Here is a 7,309-nt window from a genome sequence, read left to right on the forward strand (position 1 = left end):
TTTCTGATTCGGTCCAACCGAGTTTTCTAATTTGGTCCCACCGAGTTTGGTAAATTGTGTGTAATGGTTATATTTTGTGTGGAGGCTATATATACCCCTCGATCCTCTCCTCATTCACGAGGGAAGCCATCAGAACGTGCCTACACTTCCAGCATTCATTTTCTGAGAGAGAACCACCTACTCATGTGTTGAGACCAAGATATTCCAATCCAACCATATGAATCTTGATCTCTAGCCTTCCCCAAGTTGCTTTCCACCAAATCCAATCCTATGAGAGAGAGGTGAGTGTTGGGGAGACTATCATTTGAAGCACAAGAGCAAGGAGTTCATCAACAACACACCAACTATTACCTTTTGGAGAGTAGTGCCTCCTAGATTGGTTAGGTGTCACTTGGGAGCCTCCGACAAGATTGTGGAGTTGAACCAAGGAGTTTGTAAGGGCAAGGAGATCGCCTACTTCGTGAAGATCTACCCTAGTGAGGCAAGTCCTTCGTGGGCGATGGCCATGGTGGGATGGACAAGGTTGCTTCTTCATGGACCCTCCGCGGGTGGAGCCCTCCGTGGACTCGCGCAGCCGTTACCCTTCGTGGGTTGAAGTCTCCATCAATGTGGATGTACGATAGCACCACCTATCGGAACCACGCCAAAAACATCTGTGTCTCCAATTGCGTTTGCACACTCCAATCCCATCCCTTTACTTTCTTGCAAGTTGCATGCTTTACTTTCCGCTGCTCATATACTCTTTGCATACTTGCTTGAACTATATCTTGATTGCTTGACTTGTGCTAAGTTGCTAAAAGCTGCCAAGAACTAAAATTGGGAAAAGGCTAGATTTTTAATTGGTCAAGTAGTCTAATCACCCCCCCCCCTCTAGACATACTTTCGATCTTACACCCTCGTCACGAGGATGATCTCATGCAACAAGTTGAGCCTGCGGTAGTTATCATTCCTTCCAAAGTTTCTCAAGAATCTGACGTGATGGATATCTTTCTGAACAATCCTGATGAAGCAAATGTCCAGCCAGAGCAACTTGCCCTTGAAGAGAAAATTGATGAAGAGATTGAGGTCGAGAAGGCTGTCCCATCGCCATCGAAGGATATGCAAGTTGAGCTCTCCAGATCCAACAAGGAGGATGACAAGATTGTGGGGGAGCAAAATGCTTCCTGAGGAAATACCACCCCGGTCATCTCATTTGGTGCCCCTACCCAGATGTAGTTTGATCATGCTCCTGCTTCTGTTGCTTCACAGCCAGAACAGGAAGAAAAGAAATCAGAAGAGCCCATGGCTCACGAACAAGTAGTACCGCCTGTTGTGCCCCAGGAGACCGAAAGAGAAGCTGGTGTGACCCAAGTGTTCGAGGAAGTTGTTGTATCACCGTTTGATGGAAATGCACCAAAAGAAAAGTCCCTAGTGCCTGAAAGTCAAAATACCGCTGAAGGGGTTCCAGCGAAGAAAAGGTCAGACTAGTGCCCCAATGCCATCGGTGCCTGAGAAGATGAAAAGGCCCCTTGCTCCACTTAATCCAATCGATGAAAATGTACCATCAGCTGATGATATTCGACCCATGTAGATAAGCGATGATGAAAATCTAAAAAATCCCTAGGAAACATTTCCCTTGTTCCCTGCTGGATATGGCGCACATGGTCGTGCATTCAATTAGGAGCTTCATCTTTTGAAGGTAGCCTTCTTTGGCACAAGCCCTTATGAAGGAGAAAGGACTTCACTGTCACACAGGTTTTGGACAAAAGAACAAGTTGTGTATTTGTCGGCGTCCTGGAATTGGGGTTATCCAATCCTGCCTGCCTGCGGACCACCACGTGGCTCCATCGATGGCCTGGTACGGCCCAGCTTCAGCACCAACACCGCAAGATCCTCGCGAGGCGGACGACACCAAGACCCCCGAAGGAGTTGGCCTCCTCAGGAGGGCTCCTGAGGGGCGGAGAGTTCTATGCAGCTGTTTCACGAGGCTCAGCTGACGTGAGCCATGACGACCAAGGCCAGGCGAGTGCAGAGCGCAGGTTTCCTCTTTGGTGCAAGGGAGGCAAGCCGCAGGCGCAGGGTCCCGAGGAATCAGCCAAAGGTTTCCCTTCTGGTGCAACAAGACCAAGACCACCAGGACGGCAGGACAGAGGTCATCCACGAGCCCACTGCAGTGTCACGACCAGAAGCTTTTCACAGGCGAAGACTACTTTTGTCAGGATAGACTGTACTACTTGTCCCCTTTCAAATCCCGCCGTTGTGGAATCCCTTCCCGCTCATATTTGGGAAGAGGACCAAGGCCACTTTAAATAGGACTAGCCAGCACCATAAAAAACGATCAATTCGACCCCGGGCACCACACCAGCTCAAGAACACCTCACCTCCTGAGGCTTGTTCATCCTTTGTACTTGTTCATCCATAGCCCCTTGAGGCAATCCACCACACCACACTGGAGTAGGGTATTACACCACAATGGTGGCCTGAACTAGTATAAATCTTTGTGTCTTTGTGTCTCTTTGAGCTCAACGCGTTAGGCCTAGGTAGATCTCGAGTAGGTAGGCTGGGCAGGTTGAGATCTCCGCACGCGCCCCAGAGTTCGAACCTTTCACGGGTTGTTGGATCTCGAAATCCGACATTTGGCGCGCCAGGTAGGGGTGCATCGGATCCTCTCCATGGCCGACGCGCGCTGGGCTTGCGCTGAGAGTCTGGCCGCAGTCACCTCCAGCGTCGCTCAGACGGCTCCGGCGGGTGACGGCTGCACCCGTCGTGCTCCTTCTCTGGTGGCTGACACCGCCATGGGCCCTGCCGGCCACGAGCAGCAGGCTTCATCGCTACACCCGTCGGTGCGCCGTGACAGTCGCACCGCTACTCCGTTGCTGACTCCAGCAACTTCACCATCGCACACGCGCCGCGGCCAGGTGGACACGCAAGCCGCTCTGCTTACGATGCGGGAGCTTCTTTGCTACCGCCTGGTGGGAGATCTCTATGAGGAATGTCTTGCACGCATCGCCGAGCTCATCAGCGTCACACACGGGGTCTCTGACGGGCCAGCCCGCTCGCTGCCTCAGCATCCACCTGCAGCGGGCGACGTGGCGCACGGAGCTCCTCCACCACCTCCGGCCCGGGACGCCATCATCGAGCCCAGACGCATGGCTCCACAGTGCGTCCCGCAACGCCTGGTGCAAGCTCAGGATGACGTGAGCTGCCATGTGGTGCAGTGCCCGCAAAGAGAAGCGCACGTGCTTCCAGCGCCCCAGCACCAGGCCTGCGTGCCGCCACAGGAGGTGGCGATGCACATGCACCAAGACCACATTCCACCCCCTCGATGACCTCCGATGACCACAGCAGGGTGCCATGCATTCACCCCAGAGCTTCACAACGTCGTCTGGCCAAGCAAGTTCAAGCCCAACCTGCCTCTGCGCTACGACGGCACCGCAGACCCCACCAAGTTCTTGCAGCTCTACGAGCTGAGCATCGAGGCGGCCAACAGCGATGAGAAGATCATGGCGAACTGGTTCCCAATGGCCCTCATGGATGGTGCGTGTTCTTGGCTCCTGAACCTTACCAAGGGGTCGGTCTCTTCTTGGGAGGAGATGCGCAGCCGCTTCATCGCCAACATCCAGGGCACTCGTGACCGTTCGCCAGCCGCGGGTGACCTGCGACGTGTCAAGCAGCAACTTGGAGAGACCCTGCAGAAGTATATCCAACGCTTCAACAACGTGCGCCTCAAGATCCCCAAGGTGTCAGACGAGGCCATCATCACCGCGTTCACCGATGGCATTCGTGATGTCAAGATGAAGGAAGATCTCGCCATCCACGAGGACCTCTGCACCGCTCAGGAAATTTCAACATCGCGAACAAGTGAGCGAGGGCTAAGGAGGGATGCCTCTCACTCCTCGAGCTCCCAAATGCTGATCCAGAAGACAAGAAGACCAAGGCCAAGGACATAAAGCACAAGGGACCAGCCGTGCTCGCGGCCGAGCTGGAGACCAAGCGTGGTTGCGACCATCCTGAGTCAGCCAAGAGCAAGCGCCCATTCTGCGCCTTCCACAACGTCTACAGCCACAACACCAGCAACTTCCACGAGCTCAGGGCTCTCCGTGACGGGTGCCTCAGTCGACGCCCCGAGTGCAACGATTGGGGCTATGGCCATGGAGGTGGCCGAGGCGGAGGACGCTGGGAAGGGCGCGATCAGCGTCAGGAGTGGCGCGATCAGCCTCGTGAGGACCGCTAGCAGGACCAGCCTCGCGAGGGCAACTGGAGGGAGCAGCCTTGTGAGGACCGCCCTCAAGGCAATGCAGCCTTGCCTCCTGTGCCTCCACCACCAAGGAGGAATGAAGATCACCACCAGGATGAGGGGGTTGGGGGCTTCCAGGAGCCGCGGGCCATCGCCTGCACCTTGGGCGACTCACAAGCCCCAGCTTCCCACTGTGTCTTCAAGCAGTTCGTGCGCAAGGTCAATGCAGCGCTCCCCAAGCTTGAAGCGGCTCACCCTCTCAAGTGGTCCAAGTGCGTCATCACCTTCGACTCCACAGACCGGCTCAAGTGCGCGGCCATGGTAGGTGCGCTCCCCATGCTCTTCTCCCTAGTCATCAGCAACGTGACTGTCACTGAGGGAGTCCTGGACTAAGGGGTGTCCGGATAGCCGAACTATCATCATCAGCCGGACTCCAAGACTATGAAGATACAATATTGAAGACTTTGTCCCGTGTCCGGATGGGACTTTCCTTGGCGTGGAAGGCAAGCTTGGCGATACGGATATGTAGATCTCCTACCATTGTAACCGACTCTGTGTAACCCTAGCCCTCTTCAGTGTCTATATAAACTGGATGGCTTTAGTCCATAGGACGAACAACAATCATACCATAGGCTAGCTTCTAGGGTTAGCCTCCTTGATCTCGTGGTAGATCTACTCTTGTAATACCCACATCATCAATATCAATCAAGCAGGACATAGGGCTTTACCTCCATCAAGAGGGCCCGAACCTGGGTAAAACATCATGTCCCTTGTCTCCTGTTACCATCTGCCTAGACGCACAGTTCGGGACCCCCTACCCGAGATCCGACGGTTTTGACACCGACATTGGTGCTTTCATTGAGAGTTCCTCTGTGTCGTCACCGATAGGCTCGATGGCTTCTTTGATCATCAACAACGATGCAGTCCAGGGTGAGACTTTTCTCCCCGGACAGATCTTCGTATTCGGCGGCTTTGCACTGCGGGCCAATTCGCTTGGCCATCTGGAGCAGATCGAAAGCTACGCCCCTGGCCGTAAGGTCAGATTTGGAAGTTTGAACTTCACGGCTGACATCCGCGGGGACTTGATCTTCGATGGATTCGAGGCACAGCCGAGTGCGCCGCACTGTCACGATGGGCATGATTTAGCTCTGCAGCCGGACAGTGCCCTGGAGGCCGCACATGAGTCCGCTCCGACCCTCAATTTGGAGTCGGCTGCGCAGATCGAGGACGGGTGGCTAGACACCGCCTCGGGGGCAGCAACCTCTACGGCGATGGAGCCGAATACTGACCTTGTCCCTCGTGAAGCTCGTGACTCCGAGGTGCCGGACTCCGAACCTCCTGCGCCCCCTCCAATCGAATCCGATTGGGCGCCGATCATGGAGTTCACCGCTGCGGACATCTTTCAACACTCACCTTTCGGCGACATCTTGAGTTCGCTAAAGTATCTCTCGTTATCAGGAGAGCCCTGGCCGGACTGTGGTCAGGACGGTTGGGATGCGGACGACGAAGAAATTCAAAGCCCACCCACCACCCACCTAGTAGCCACTGTCGACGATCTAACCGACATGCTAGACTTTGACTCCGAAGACATAACGGTATGGACGATGATGCCGGAGACGACCAAGAACCAGCGCCTACTGGGCACTGGAAAGCCACCTCATCATATGACATATACATGGTGGATATCCCAAAGGATGGGAATGGCGAAGGAACAGCGGAGGATGACCCCTCCAAGAAACAGCCCAAGCGTCAGCGTCAGCGGCGCCGCTCTAAGTCCCGCCACAGCAAGAATGGAGAATCCGGCATCAGAGATAATAACACCCCAGACAGTGCCGAAGACAACCCCCTCCATCAAGATTCAGCACAGGAGGACGGAGACGCCAGCCCTCCTGAGAGAGCGGCAAACGAAGAGGTAGAGGATTACATGCCTCCCTCCAGAGACGAGGCAAGCCTTGACGATGACAAATTTGTCGTGCCTGAGGATCCCGTCGAACAAGAGCGTTTTAAACGCAGGCTTATGGCCATGGCAAATAGCCTCAAGAAAAAGCAGCAACAGCTTAGAGCTGATCAAGATCTGCTAGCCGACAGATGGACTGAAGTCCTTGCGGCCGAAGAGCATGAGCTCGAACGCCCCTCCAAAAGCTACCCTAAACGCAAGCTGCTCCCCCGATTAGAGGAGGAGGCATATGAACCTACATCACCAGTGGACAATACGGCTGACCGACCACCCCATGGCCGCGACAGAGAGGCCTCTAGGCCCTCCACTAGAACCGTACCCCGGCATCGCTCGAAAAGCACAAGGCCACAGGGGAACGCTCTGGACTTGCGAGATATATTGGAGGATAAGTCAAGACAATCAAGATCAATCTACGGATCGCGTGGGCGCCCCATGATACGTGACGACAACCGTCGCGCCGGACACAGCAAGTCCGGCGAGGCCGAACACAGAAGACAAAGCTCTTTTGAGCTTCGTCGTGATATAGCCCAATACAGAGGCGCCGCACACCCACTATGCTTCACAGATGAAGTAATGGATCATCAAATCCCCGAAGGGTTTAAACCCGTGAATATCGAATCTTATGATGGCACAACAGACCCCGCGGTTTGGATCGAAGACTATCTCCTCCATATCCACATGGCCCGCAGTGATGATCTTCACGCCATCAAATACCTCCCACTCAAGCTTAAAGGACCAGCTCGGCATTGGCTTAACAGCTTGCCAGCAAAATCAATAGGAAGTTGGGAGGACCTGGAAGCGGCATTCCTGGATAACTTCCAGGGCACGTATGTGCGACCACCAGACGCTGATGACCTAAGCCATATAATTCAGCAGCCAGACGAATCGGCCAGACAATTTTGGACACGGTTCTTAACTAAGAAAAATCAAATCGTCGACTGTCCGGATGCGGAGGCCCTCGCGGCCTTCAAACATAACATCCGCGACAAGTGGCTTGCCCGGCACCTGGGATAGGAAAAGCCGAAATCCATGGCAGCCCTCACATCACTCACGACCCGCTTCTGCGCGGGAGAGGACAGCTGGCTAGCCCGCAGCAACAACCTCAGCAAAACTTCTGGCAGTCCGGATATCAAGGA

The sequence above is a fragment of the Triticum dicoccoides genome, chromosome 1B (genome assembly GCF_002162155.2).
Source record: "Triticum dicoccoides isolate Atlit2015 ecotype Zavitan chromosome 1B, WEW_v2.0, whole genome shotgun sequence".
NCBI lineage: Eukaryota > Viridiplantae > Streptophyta > Magnoliopsida > Poales > Poaceae > Triticum > Triticum dicoccoides.